This window comes from Microcaecilia unicolor, chromosome 1 (assembly GCF_901765095.1).
Source record: "Microcaecilia unicolor chromosome 1, aMicUni1.1, whole genome shotgun sequence".
Classification (NCBI taxonomy): Eukaryota; Metazoa; Chordata; class Amphibia; order Gymnophiona; family Siphonopidae; genus Microcaecilia; species Microcaecilia unicolor.
In genome coordinates this window covers 132,431,699-132,444,544 of record NC_044031.1, presented here as the reverse complement: position 1 = coordinate 132,444,544, position 12,846 = coordinate 132,431,699, and the positions used below count along the sequence as shown (strand labels likewise).

Genomic DNA, 12,846 nt, shown 5'->3' with positions numbered 1-12,846 from the left:
TCAGGATCACAACCTGTATAAAAATTAAAATATACTAAAAAAAGATAAAAAGAATTAAAAGAACAACAGCAATAAAAAGAACACTAGACACTGTTGCACATTACACTGTATCACAGAAGGTTGGAGGTTGTCAATGATTATAAATTGTTACGCTATATAGGCTCACCTGATTGGTGGTAAAAAAAAGTTGCCTAAGTGACCGTATGAGACTTCTCCAATACTAATTAATAATTATTGGCACTGTGAGTCTTATGCTCTATCATTAGTTAGTTTTGTAAGTATCCTAGAAATAAGCAGTGGGTTTTCCCAAGCCCATCTTAATAGGAAATTATCTAAAACGTTTTTCAAACCCTGCTAGGCTAACTGCTTTTACCACATTCTCTGGCAAAAAATTCCCTGTTTTATTTTCAAATTATATCTCTGCGTGATCCAACCACATATTTTACCGTTTTATTTAGGATTTTTGATTCTATTCTATCTGGGTCTTGTATATGACTGTTGTTTCTAACAGGATTTACAGCAGTTCACAAAAGAAAAATCCAAACAATAAGGATTAATTTGTTATGGTTATCAAATCTGGTAAGATAAATATTTGATCAGACATTATTGAAGATATAGATTTACTAGCACACATAATAGAGAAACCAAATCATAAGAACACAAATGTAAAATCTGTTCTCATTAAAAAGGGGCAGCACCTGTAGATCTTTAGAGATTTATGCATCAAAAGGCAAGGGATTATATCCCTTTCTCTAGATTTCACAGTACATTTTCTAGAATAGACTTTTCCTTTATATCTGGTCAGCTGCTGCAAGAATATTTCCAGGAAGTATCTGATGAGTTCTTGCAACTAGTGCCATTTGTGAATCTCCCACTAGATGGCACTGACACACAAGCCTTTTACTACCTTAGGATCTTCAGTAAATAATATTTTGAGGCAAAATGGGGCATTTTCGATTGGGGACGCCCATCTCTAAGGGCGCCCATCTTGAAGGGGTGGGGCAGACCGTATTTTCGAAACGAAGATGGCCGGCCATCTTTCGTTTCGATAATACGGTTGAGGCCGCCCAAATGTCAGAGATGGCCAGGTTTAAGATGGCCGGCCTCGGTTTTCACCCATAATGGAAACCGAGGCCGGCGATCTCAAACCCGGCCAAATCCAGTGCATTTGATCGTGGGAGGGGCCAGCATTTGTAGTGCACTGGTCCCCCTCACATGCCAGGACACCAACCAGGCACCCAGGGGGCACTGCAGTGGACTTCAAAAATTGCTCCCAGATGCATAGCTCCTTTACCTTGGGTGCTGAGCCCCCCAAATCCCCCCCAAAACCTACTCCCCACAATTGTACACCATTACCATAGCCCTTAGGGGTGAAGGGGGGCACCTACATGTGAGTATAGTGGGTTTGGGGGTTTTTTGGAGGCCTTAACATTTACCACCACAAGTGTAACAGGTAGGGGGGGATGGGCCTGGGTCCACCTGCCTGAAGTGCACTGCACCCACTAAAACTGCTCCAGAGACCTGCATACTGCTGTCAGGGAGCTGGGTATGACATTTGAGGCTGGCATAGAGACTGGCAAAAAATATTTTACAAAAAAATTTTTGGGGGGTGGGAGGGGGTTGGTGACCACTGAGGGAGTAAGGGGAGGTCATCCCCGATTCCCTCCGGTGGTCATCTGGGCAGTTTGGGCACCTTTTTGGGACTTGGACCTAAAAAAAAGGGGACCAAATAAAGTGGACCAAATTCTCGCCAGGGATGCCCTTCTTTTTTCCATTATCGGCCGAGGACGACCATCTCTCCTCGGCCGATAAATACGCTCCAGTCCCGCCTTCGCTACACCTCCGACATGGGTCTAGGGGGGTGGAGTCAGCCCAGATTAGGCACAAGTGAAGGAAATGCAATCTGCTAGCCAATTAGAGATGGTGCGTTTCCCGATCAAAAGAAACAAACATCTGGGCGGAATGTCTGAAGGGGCTTGTCCGTTCCACGTAAAAAGCCAATGCTCTCTTGCAGTCCAAGGTGTGCAACTGGCGTTCAGCAGGGCGGGTATGAGGAGGGGGGAAAAATGTTGGCAAGACAATTGACTGGTTCAGATGGAACTCCGACACCACCTTCGGCAGAAACTTAGGGTGCATGCGGAGGACTACTCTGTTGTGATGAAACTTGAAATAAGGAACATGCACTACCAAGGCTTGAAGCTCACTGACCCAAAGAGCTGAAGTAACAGCCACCAAGAAAATTACCTTCCAGGTCAAGTACTTCAGATGGCAGGAATTCCGTGGCTCAAAAGGAGGCTTCATCAGCTGGGTGAGAATAAAGTTGAGATCCCTTGACACTGGAGGAGGTTTCACAGGGGGCTTTGACAAAAGCAAACCTCTCATGAAGCGAACAACTAAAGGCTGTTCAGAGATAGGCTTACCTTCTACACGGTAATGATAAGCACTGATTGCACTAAGATGAACTCTTACGGAGTTGGTCTTAAGACAAGACTCTGACAAGTGTAGAAGGTATTTAAGCAGGGTCTGTGCAGGACAAGAGCGAGGATCTAGGGCCTTGCTGTCACACCAGGCGGCAAACCTCCTCCACTTGAAAGAATAACAACTCTTCATGGAATCTTTCCTGTAAGCAAGCAAGGCTCGGGAGAAACCCTCAGAGAGACCCAAGGAGGCGAATTCTATGCTCTCAACATCCAGGCCGTGAGAACCAGAGACTGGAGGTTGGGATGCAGAAGCGACCCCTCGTTCTGAGTTATGAGGGTTGGAAAACACTCCAATCTCCACGGTTCTTCAGAGGATAACTCCGGAAGAAGGGGGAACCATATCTGTCACAGCCAGAAGGGTGCAATCAGAATCATGGTTCCGCAGTCTTGCTTGAGTTTCAGCAAAGTCTTCCCCACCAGAGGTATGGGAGGATACGCATATAGAAGACCTGTTCCCCAGTGAAGGAGAAAGGCATCTGACACTAGTCTGTCGTGGGCCTGAAGTCTGGAACAGAACTGAGGGACCTTGTGATTGATTTGAGTGGCAAAAAGATCCACCGAGGGAGTGCCCCACGCTCGGAAGATCTTGCGGACTATACCCATGTTCAGAGACCACTCATGAGGTTGCATAATCCTGCTCAACCTGTCGGCCAGACTGTTGTTTATGCCTGCCAGATAGGTGGCTTGGAGAAACATGCCATGACAGCGCGCCCAAAGCCACATCTGGATGGCTTCCTGACACAGAGGGCGAGATCCGGTGCCCCCTGCTTGTTGATATAATACATTGCAACCTGATTGTCTGTCTGAATTAGAATTATTTGATTAGACAGCCAATCTCTGAAAGCCTTTAGAGCGTTCCAGACCGCTCGCAACTCCAGGAGGTTGATCTGAAGATCCTTTTCCTGGAGGGACCAAGATCCTTGAGTGTGAAGCCCGTCAACATGAGTTCCCCACCCCAGGAGGGATGCATCCGTCATCAGCACTTTTTATGGCTGAGGAATTTGAAATGGACGTCCCAAAGTCAGATTGGATCGAATTGCCCACCACTGAAGGGAATTCCGAAAGTAGGCGGACAGCTGGATTACATCCTCTAGATCCCCCGCAGCTTGATACCACTGGGAAGCTAGGGTCCATTGAGCTGATCTCATATGAAGAGGTGCTATGGGAGTCACATGGACTGTGGAGGCCATATGCCCCAGAAGTCTCAACACCTGCTGAGCTGTGATCTGTTGAGACGCCCAGACCATGGAGACCAGAGACAGAAGGTTGTCTGCTCTTGTCTTGGGAAGATAAGCACGAGGTGTCTTTGAGTCCAACAGAGCTCCTGTGAATTCCAGTTTTTGAACAGGGATGCGATGGGACTTGGGGTAATTTATGACAAACCATAGTAGCTCTAGCATTTGAATAGTCATCTGCATGGACTGTAGAGCCCCTGCCTCCAAGGTTCTCTTCACTAGCCAATCGTCAAGATAAGGGAACACATGCACTCCCAGTCTGCGTAGCGATGCTGCAACTACTGCCAGGCATTTCGTGAAGACTGGGCGCAGACGCCAGACCACAGGGCAGTACACAATACTGATAGTGCCGTGTTCCCAGGCGGAATCGAAGATACTTCCTGTGAGCTGGTAGTATCGGGATGTGTGTATAAGCATCCTTTAAGTCCAGAGAGCATAGCCAATCGTTTTCCTGAATCATGGGGAGAAGGGTGCCCAGGGAAACCATCATGAACTTTTCTCGGACTAGGAATTTGTTCATGGCCCTTAGGTCTAGGATGGGACGCATCCCCCCTGTTTTCTTTTGCACAAGGAAGTACCTGGAATAGAATCCCAGCCCTTCTTGCCCTGGTGGAACGAGCTCGACTGCATTGGCCTTGAGAAGGGCGGAGAGTTCCTCTGCAAGTACCTGCCTGTGCTGGGAGCTGAAAGATTGAGCTCCCGGTGGACAATTTGGGGGTTTGGATTCCAGATTGAGGGACTATCCTAACCAGACTATTTGAAGAACCCACTGGTCAGAGGTTATGAGAGGCCACCCTTGGTGAAAAAATATTCTCCGAGGACATGCAGGCTGCTTGTTCTCACTGATGGGTGACGTCCACGGCACCCCCTCCAATCGGAATCTTCACTAGCAAAGACGTTTGCTAGCCCTTGCGCGCCCATGCGCACCACGCATGCACGACCGTCTTCCCGTCCGAACCAGCTCATGTTCATCAGTCTTCTTTTGTCCGCGCTCGGGACGGTCGTGTTTTGCCGCCGTTTCGTGCCCCTCAGAAGACCTCGCGCGTCTTTCGCGTTTTCTACTTTTTTCTGTGTTTGTTTTAAAAAAAAGAAGGTTCCCCTTTTTTCCCGTATTTCTAGCTTTTTCCCAGCGTAAGTGTCCTTTTGCTTTCGGGAGCGGCCTTGTTGGCCGCCCGTACGGGTTTTTCTCCCCTTTTTTTCGGTGCCTATTGTCATCATCGCGAATTTTGATTTCGCCAGTGCGATTTTTCCGCCCATGTCATCGAAGCCTTCCAGCGGCTTCAAGAAGTGCACCCAGTGCGCCCAGATAATCTCGCTCACTGACAGGCACACTTCGTGTCTTCAGTGTCTGGGGGCTGGGCATCACCCGCAGGCCTGTAGTCTTTGTGCTCTTTTGCAGAAGAGGACTTGGGTAGCAAGATTAGCCCAGTGGAACATTGTGTTCTCCGGCGCTTCGACGGCAACTGCATCTCGGGATTCGTCGAGTGCATCGGCGTCGGCAGCACCGAAGTCTTCAGGGAGTGCATCGGCATCGAGGCGTATTCCTCCTGCATCGACGGTACTGAGATATCAAAAGAGTGCGTCGGCGTCGATGGTACCGGGACCCCCGCTGGTGCTGATGTCGTCGGACAGTGGTGCTTCGTCTGGAGTGCAGGTGAGGGCTGTCCATTCCCCTGCTGGTGGCGGTGAGCCTTCGGGTAGGTCTCCTCCTGCCCTGAGGGCTCCTGCGGTACAGCCCCCCTGGGATCGACCATCTTCGGACCCGGCCCTGAGGAAGCGACGTCTGGATTCAACATCCTCCTCATCAGTACCGGGGAGCTCCGGTGATATGCTTCGCTCGAAGAAGTCGAAGAAGCATCGTCACCGGTCACCTTCCCGACTTGGTACCGGGAATTCTGGGTCGCCGAGGGAGTCGGCACCCAGCAGGCTTCGGCACCGGGAGGACCGCTCACCCTCCATCCAGGAGATGTTGGTGCGCTCTACCCCGGACATCCCGGTACCGCCTCCGCGCCCGGAACAGATTCTGACCTCGACGCCTGCACCGGCTTCTCAGTCTTTCTCCACAGCCGCTCTGCACGAGGGTCTCCGGGCCGTTCTTCCAGGCCTCCTGGAAGAGCTGTTACGCCCTTCTCCTCCGGTATCGGGGCTGCCTGCGCCACCGGTGCTGTCGAGTGAGGCGACGGCTGGCCCTTTGCCCGGGGTGAGGTCCCCGGTCGGTACCGGCTTTGGCTGCCTCCCAGGTGGACTCCCCGACGACGTCGGGGGAGGGAGCTTCGCCGCTGCCAGCCAGGGAGTCCACCTCTCGACGCTCCCACCGTGGCTGTGTTTCCACAGAGTCGGAACGGGCGCGGCTTCGGACACAGGTTCGTGAACTTGTGTCTGATACCGATGGTGAGGCCTCATGGGAGGCGGAGGAGGACATCAGATATTTCTCTGACGAGGAGTCTGATGGCCTTCCTTCTGACCCCACTCCCTCCTCTGAAAGGCAGCTTTCTCCTCCCGAGAGTCTGTCTTTCTCGGCCTTTGTCCGGGAGATGTCTACGGCCATCCCCTTCCTGGTGGTTACAGAGGATGAGCCAAGGGCTGAGATGTTTGAGCTCTTGGACTATCCTTCTCCACCTAAGGAAGCGTCCACAGTACCCAAGCATCATGTCCTAAAAAAGACGTTGCTGGCGAACTGGACCAAGCCACTAACTAATCCCCACATTCCCAAGAAGATAGAATCCCAGTATCGGATCCATGGGGACCCAGAGCTGATGCGCACTCAGTTGCCTCACGACTCTGGTGTGGTGGATCTGGCCCTGAAGAAGGCTAACGGGCTCATTTTCAAAGCACTTAGCCTCCCAAAGTTCCATAGAAACCTATGGAACTTAGCCTCCCAAAGTGCTTTGAAAATGTGCCTCTAAGAGTTCTAGGGAGCATGCTTCGGCGCCCCCAGGCAATGACCCCAGAACCTTAGACTCCTTTGGGAGGAAGGCCTATCATTCTTCCATGCTCGTGGCCAAGATTCAATCATACCAGCTCTACACGAGCATCCATATGCGGAACAATGTGCGGCAGCTGGCGGACTTGGTGGACAAGCTCCCTTCTGAGCAAGCCAAGCCGTTTCAGGAGGTGGTCAGGCAGCTGAAGGCATGTAGGAAATTCCTGGCCAGAGGGGTATATGATACCTTCGATGTTGCGTCCAGGGCCGCTGCTCAAGGTGTGGTGATGCGCAGACTCTCATGGCTGTGTGCCTCCGACCTGGAGAATAGGATCCAGCAGCGGATTGCGGACTCCTCTTGCCGAGCGGATAACATTTTTGGGGAAAAGGTCGAACAGGTGGTAGAACAGCTCCAGCAGCGGGATAACGCTTTCGACAAATTCTCCCGCCGGCAGCCTTCAGCATCTACCTCATCAGGTAGACGTTTTTATGGGGGAAGGAGGGCTGTTCCCTACTCTTCTGGTAAGCGTAGGTACAATCCTCCCTCTCGACAGCCTGCGGCCCAGGCTAAGCCCCAGCGCGCTCGCTCTTGTCAGCAGCGTGCACCTCAGCAAGGCCCCACAGCTCCCCAGCAAAAGCAGGGGGCGAGCTTTTGACTGGCTCCAGCAGAGCATAGCCGATATCACAGTGTCCGTGCCAGACGATCTGCCGGTCGGGGGGAGGTTGAAAGTTTTTTACCAAAGGTGGCCTCCGACCGTTGGGTTCTTCAAATAGTCCGGCAAGGATACGCCCTCAATTTGGCCTCCATGCCTCCAAATTGCCCACCGGGAGCTCAGTCTTTCAGCTTCCAGCACAAGCAGGTACTTGCAGAGGAACTCTCCGCCCTTCTCAGCGCCAATGCGGTCGAGCCCGTGCCACCGGGGCAAGAGGGGCTGGGATTCTATTCCAGGTACTTCCTTGTGCAAAAGAAAACAGGGGGGATGCGTCCCATCCTAGACCTAAGGGCCCTGAACAAATATCTGGTCAAGGAAAAGTTCAGGATGCTTTCTCTGGGCACCCTTCTTCCCATGATTCAGGAAAAAGATTGGCTATGCTCTCTGGACTTAAAGGATGCTTACACGCATATTCCGATACTGCCAGCTCACAGACAGTATCTCCGATTCCGTCTGGGAACACATCACTTCCAGTACTGTGTGCTACCCTTTGGGCTCGCCTCCGCGCCCAGGGTGTTCACGAAGTGCCTGGCTGTGGTAGCAGCAGCGCTCCGCAGGCTTGGAGTGCACGTGTTCCCTTATCTCGACGATTGGATGGTGAAGAACACATCCAAGGCAGGAGCTCTACAGTCCATGCAGATTACTATTAGACTCCTGGAGCTACTGGGGTTTCTGATAAATTATCCAAAGTCCCATCTTCTCCCAGTACAGAGACTCGAATTCATAGGAGCTCTGCTGGATTCTCGGACGGCTCGTGCCTATCTTCCGGAGACAAGGGTCAACAATCTGTTGTCCCTCGTCTCCCGGGTGCGAGCGTCCCAGCAGATCACAGCTCGGCAGATGTTGAGATTGCTCGGCCACATGGCCTCCACAGTTCATGTGACTCCCATGGCTCTTCTTTGCATGCGATCTGCTCAATGGACCCTAGCTTCCCAGTGGTTTCAGGCTGCTGGGGATCTAGAGGACGTGATCCACCTGTCCACGAGTTTTCTCGAATCCCTGCACTGGTGGACGATTTGGTCCAATTTGACTCTGGGACCCCCTTTCCAAATTCCTCAGCCGCAAAAAGTGCTGACTACGGATGCATCTCTCCTGGGGTGGGGAGCTCATGTCGATGGGCTTCACACCCAGGGAAGCTGGTCCCTCCAGGAACAAGGTCTACAGATCAATCTCCTGGAGTTACGAGCGGTCTGGAACGCTCTGAAGGCTTTCAGAGATCGGCTGTCCCACCAAATTATCCAAATTCAGACAGACAACCAGGTTGCCATGTATTACATCAACAAGCAGGGGGGCACCGGATCTCGCCCCCTGTGTCAGGAAGCCGTCAGCATGTGGCTGTGGGCTCGCCGTTACGGCATGTTTCTCCAAGCCACATATCTGGCAGGCGTAAACAACAGTCTGGCCGACAGGTTGAGCAGGATTATGCAACCTCACGAATGGTCACTCAACTCCAGAGTAGTGCGCCGGATCTTCCAAGTGTGGGGCACCCCCTTGGTAGATCTCTTCGCATCTCGAGCCAACCACAAGGTCCCTCAGTTCTGTTCCAGACTTCAGGCCCACGGCCGATTGGCATCGGATGCCTTCCTCCTGGATTGGGGGGGAAGGGCTGCTTTATGCTTATCCTCCCATACCTCTGGTGGGGAAGACTTTGTTGAAACTCAAGCAAGACCGAGGCACCATGATTCTGATTGTTCCTTTTGGCCGCGTCAGATCTGGTTCCCTCTTCTTCTGGAGTTGTCCTCCGAAGAACCATGGAGATTGGAGTGTTTTCTGACCCTCATCACCCAGAACGAAGGGGCGCTTCTGCATCCCAACCTCCAGTCTCTGGCTCTCACGGCCTGGATGTTGAGAGCGTAGACTTTGCCTCTTTGGGTCTGTCGGAGGGTATCTCCTGTGTCTTGCTTGCTTACAGGAAAGATTCCACTAAGAGGAGTTACTTCTTTTTATGGAGGAGGTTTGCCGTCTGGTGTGACAGCAAGGCCTTAGATCCTCGCTCTTGTCCTACACAGACCCTGCTTGACTACCTTCTGCACTTGTCTGAGTCTGGTCTCAAGACCAACTCTGTAAGGGTTCACCTTAGCGCAATCAGTGCATACCATTACCGTGTGGAAGGTAAGCCAATCTCGGGACAGCCTTTAGTTGTTCGCTTTATGAGAGGTTTGCTTTTGTCAAAGCTCCCCATCAAACCTCCAACAGTGTCATAGGATCTCAATGTCGTTCTCACCCAGCTGATGAAACCTCCTTTTGAGCCACTGAATTCATGCCATCTGAAGTACTTGACCTGGAAGGTCATTTTCTTGGTGGCAGTAACTTCAGCTCGTAGAGTCAGTGAGCTTCAGGCCCTGGTAGCCCATGCTCCTTACACCAAATTTCATCATAATAGAGTAGTCCTCCGCACTCACCCTAAGTTCTTGCCGAAGGTGGTGTCGCAGTTCCATCTGAACCAGTCAGTTGTCTTGCCAACATTCTTTCCCCGTCCGCATTCCTGCCCTGCTGAACATCAGCTGCACACATTGGACTGCAAAAGAGCATGGGCCTTCTATCTGGAGCGGACACAGCCCAACAGACAGTCCGCCCAAATGTTTGTTTCTTTTGATCCCAACAGGAGGGGAGTGGCTGTGGGGAAACGCACCATATCAAATTGGCTAGCAGACTGCATTTCCTTCACTTACGCCCAGGCTGGGCTGGCTCTTGAGGGTCATGTCACGGCTCACAATGTTAGAGCCATGGCTGCGTCAGTGGCCCACTTGAAGTCAGCCACTATTGAAGAGATCTGCAAAGCTGCGACGTGGTCATCTGTCCACACATTCACATCTCATTACTGCCTGCAGCAGGATACCCGACGTGACAGTCGGTTCGGGCAGTCGGTGCTTCAGAATCTGTTTGGGGTTTAGAATCCAACTCCACCCCCCTAGGCCCATTTTTTATTCTGTTCCAGGCTACACTCTCAGTTAGTTGGATAAGTTGTTAGGTCAATCTCAGTTATGTCCTCGCCGTTGCGAGGCCCAATTGACCATGTTTGTTGTTTTGAGTGAGCCTGGGGGTTAGGGATACCCCATCAGTGAGAACAAGCAGCCTGCTTGTCCTCGGAGAAAGCGAATGCTACATACCTGTAGAAGGTATTCTCCGAGGACAGCAGGCTGATTGTTCTCAGAAACCCGCCCGCCTCCCCTTTGGAGTTGTGTCTTCCCTTGTCTTTGTCTTGCTACATACGGGACTGACGAACACGAGCCGGTTCAGGTGGGAAGATGGTCGCGCATGCGCGGTGCGCTTGGGCGCGCGAGGGCTAGCAAATGTCTTTGCTAGTGAAGATTCCGATTGGAGAGGGTGCCTTGGACGTCACCCATCTGTGAGAACAATCAGCCTGCTGTCCTCGGAGAATACCTTCTACAGGTATGTAGCATTCGCTTTAACCTCCCTCTGACTGGCAAGCCATCCAGCATGGACACTTTTGTTGCGGCTATGCTCAGCTGGAGCCAGTCAAAAGCCCGTCCCTTGTTTTGCTGGGGAGCAGCAGGGGCCTGCTTTGGCGCACGCTGTTGATGAGAACGAGTACGCTGGGGTTGAGCCTGAGCAGGCTGTTGAGAAGGAGGATTGTACCTGCGCCTATTGTAGGCGTAGGGAGCATTCTTCCTTCCCCGGAAAAACCTCCTAGATAATGAAGTAGTGGCAGAAGGCGCCCGGCGGGAGAGATTTCCATAGTGGTTTCCCGCTGCATGATCTGATCGACCACTTGTTCGACTTTCTCGCCAGGTCAGAGACACGCAGCCATGAGAATCTGCGCATCACTATACCTTGAGCAGCGATTCTGGATGCAACATCAAAAGTATCATAAGCACCCCTGGACAGGAATTTACGACATGCCTTCTGCTGCCTGACCACCTGCTGAAAAGGTTTGGCCTGCTCCGGAGGGAGCTTATCGACCAAATCAGCCAGTTGCTTCATTGAGTCCCTCAAGTGAATGCTCGTGTAGAGCTGGTAAGACTGGATTTTGGCCGCGAACAAAGCAGCCTGATACTCCTTTCTCCCAAAAGAATCCAAGGTCCTAGATTCTCTGCCTGGGGGCGCTGAGTCAAAGTCTCTAGTACTCTTGGCTCTCTTGAGAGCGGAATCCACCACCATGGAATCGTGAGGTAACTGTGACTTCATCAATCCAGGTTCTCCGTGAATCCGATATTGGGACTCAGCCTTCTTGGGAATGGTGGGATTAGATAGTGGTTTCATCTAGTTCTGCATAAGTGTCTCCTTGAGCACGTTATGCAGAGGAACTCTAGATTTTTCCTTAGGTGGCGAAGGATAGTCCAGGACCTCGAGCATCTCAGCCCTGGGCTCATCCTCAGATACCACTGGGAAGGGAATAGCCACAGACATTTCCCAGACAAATGAAGAGAAAGAAACACTCTATGGGGGAAAGCTTTCTCTCAGGTGGAGTTGGATCAGAGGGAAGACCACAAGACTCTTCAGAAGAAAAATACCTGGGATCTTCCTCTTCATCCCACGAGGCATCCTCATCGGTATCGGTCAAGAATTCTCTAACTGCAATCTAAAACTGGGCCCGTCTCGACGCCGAGGAACCATGTCCTCGATGGCGATGGCGAGAAGTCAATTCCCACCGAGATGACGATGAAGCTCCCTCCATCAATGTCGAAGGGGAATCGACCTGGGTGGCAGCCGATGCTGCAGGTGGCACCGGCGTCGAGGACCTCTCCACGGGCAAAGAGCCAGCCGCCGCTGTCGCTGATGGTGCAGGAGGCGCAAGCACCCCCGACACCGGAGCAGACTGTCACAGCAACCCCTCCAGATGACCTGGAAGCAGGGCTCAGATGCGCTCATCTAGAGTCGCCGTCGAGCAAGGCTGCAGTGTCAGAATCTGTGGAGATCGAGGAGGCAGTACTGGGCTGCCTGGAAACCGATGCATCGACACCTCCTGTGTTGAGAGTGAGCGATCCTCTCGGTGTCGACGCTTCTCTGGTGCCGAATCCCTCGGTGCCCCGGAGCTCTCAGTACCATGCTTGGAAGGAGACCAATGACGGTGCTTCTTAGCCTTCACTCGATGCCCGTCATCGACACTCCTCAGTACCAACGAAGAGGACGTGGAATCCACATGCCTCCTCGGGGTTGGGTCCGAGTCTGGTTGATCCCGTGGGGTCTGCATAGCAGGAGGCCTCGAGACAGGTGGAGACCCACTCGATGCCTCACTGCTCCCAGTGTGTGCTGGTCTCTGGGCAGCCATTACCTGCGCTCCCGATGTCGATGCACCACCCGGTGCTGATGTTGACACCGCCGACCTCGGTACCGATGTCGATGTCGACGCCGAGGGACCGGTTGAAGCTCCAAAAAGACGGTCTCGAAGAGCTTTTCTCGATGCCTGAGTCCGCTTTTTAAACTAAGACACAACTTACAAGCGTCTGGGCGATGGTCAGGCCCAAGGCACTGAAGACACCATGCTTGAGGGTCAGTACCCGAAATCGACCGGCTGCACAAAGTACACTTCT

At 52.2% G+C, this 12,846-nt stretch overlaps 1 long non-coding RNA gene across 1 annotated transcript; it reads right to left on the bottom strand.

Moving 5' to 3' along the window:
- Positions 1 to 1,995: 1,995 nt before the first annotated feature.
- On the bottom strand, positions 1,996 to 12,210 carry LOC115468612. The gene is made up of 3 exons (XR_003941895.1): positions 12,055 to 12,210; positions 7,341 to 7,343; positions 1,996 to 2,005 (listed from the first exon to the last, which is right to left on the bottom strand). It is a non-coding gene; the product is annotated as an uncharacterized LOC115468612 (long non-coding RNA).
- Between the last annotated feature and the right edge of the window lie 636 nt (positions 12,211 to 12,846).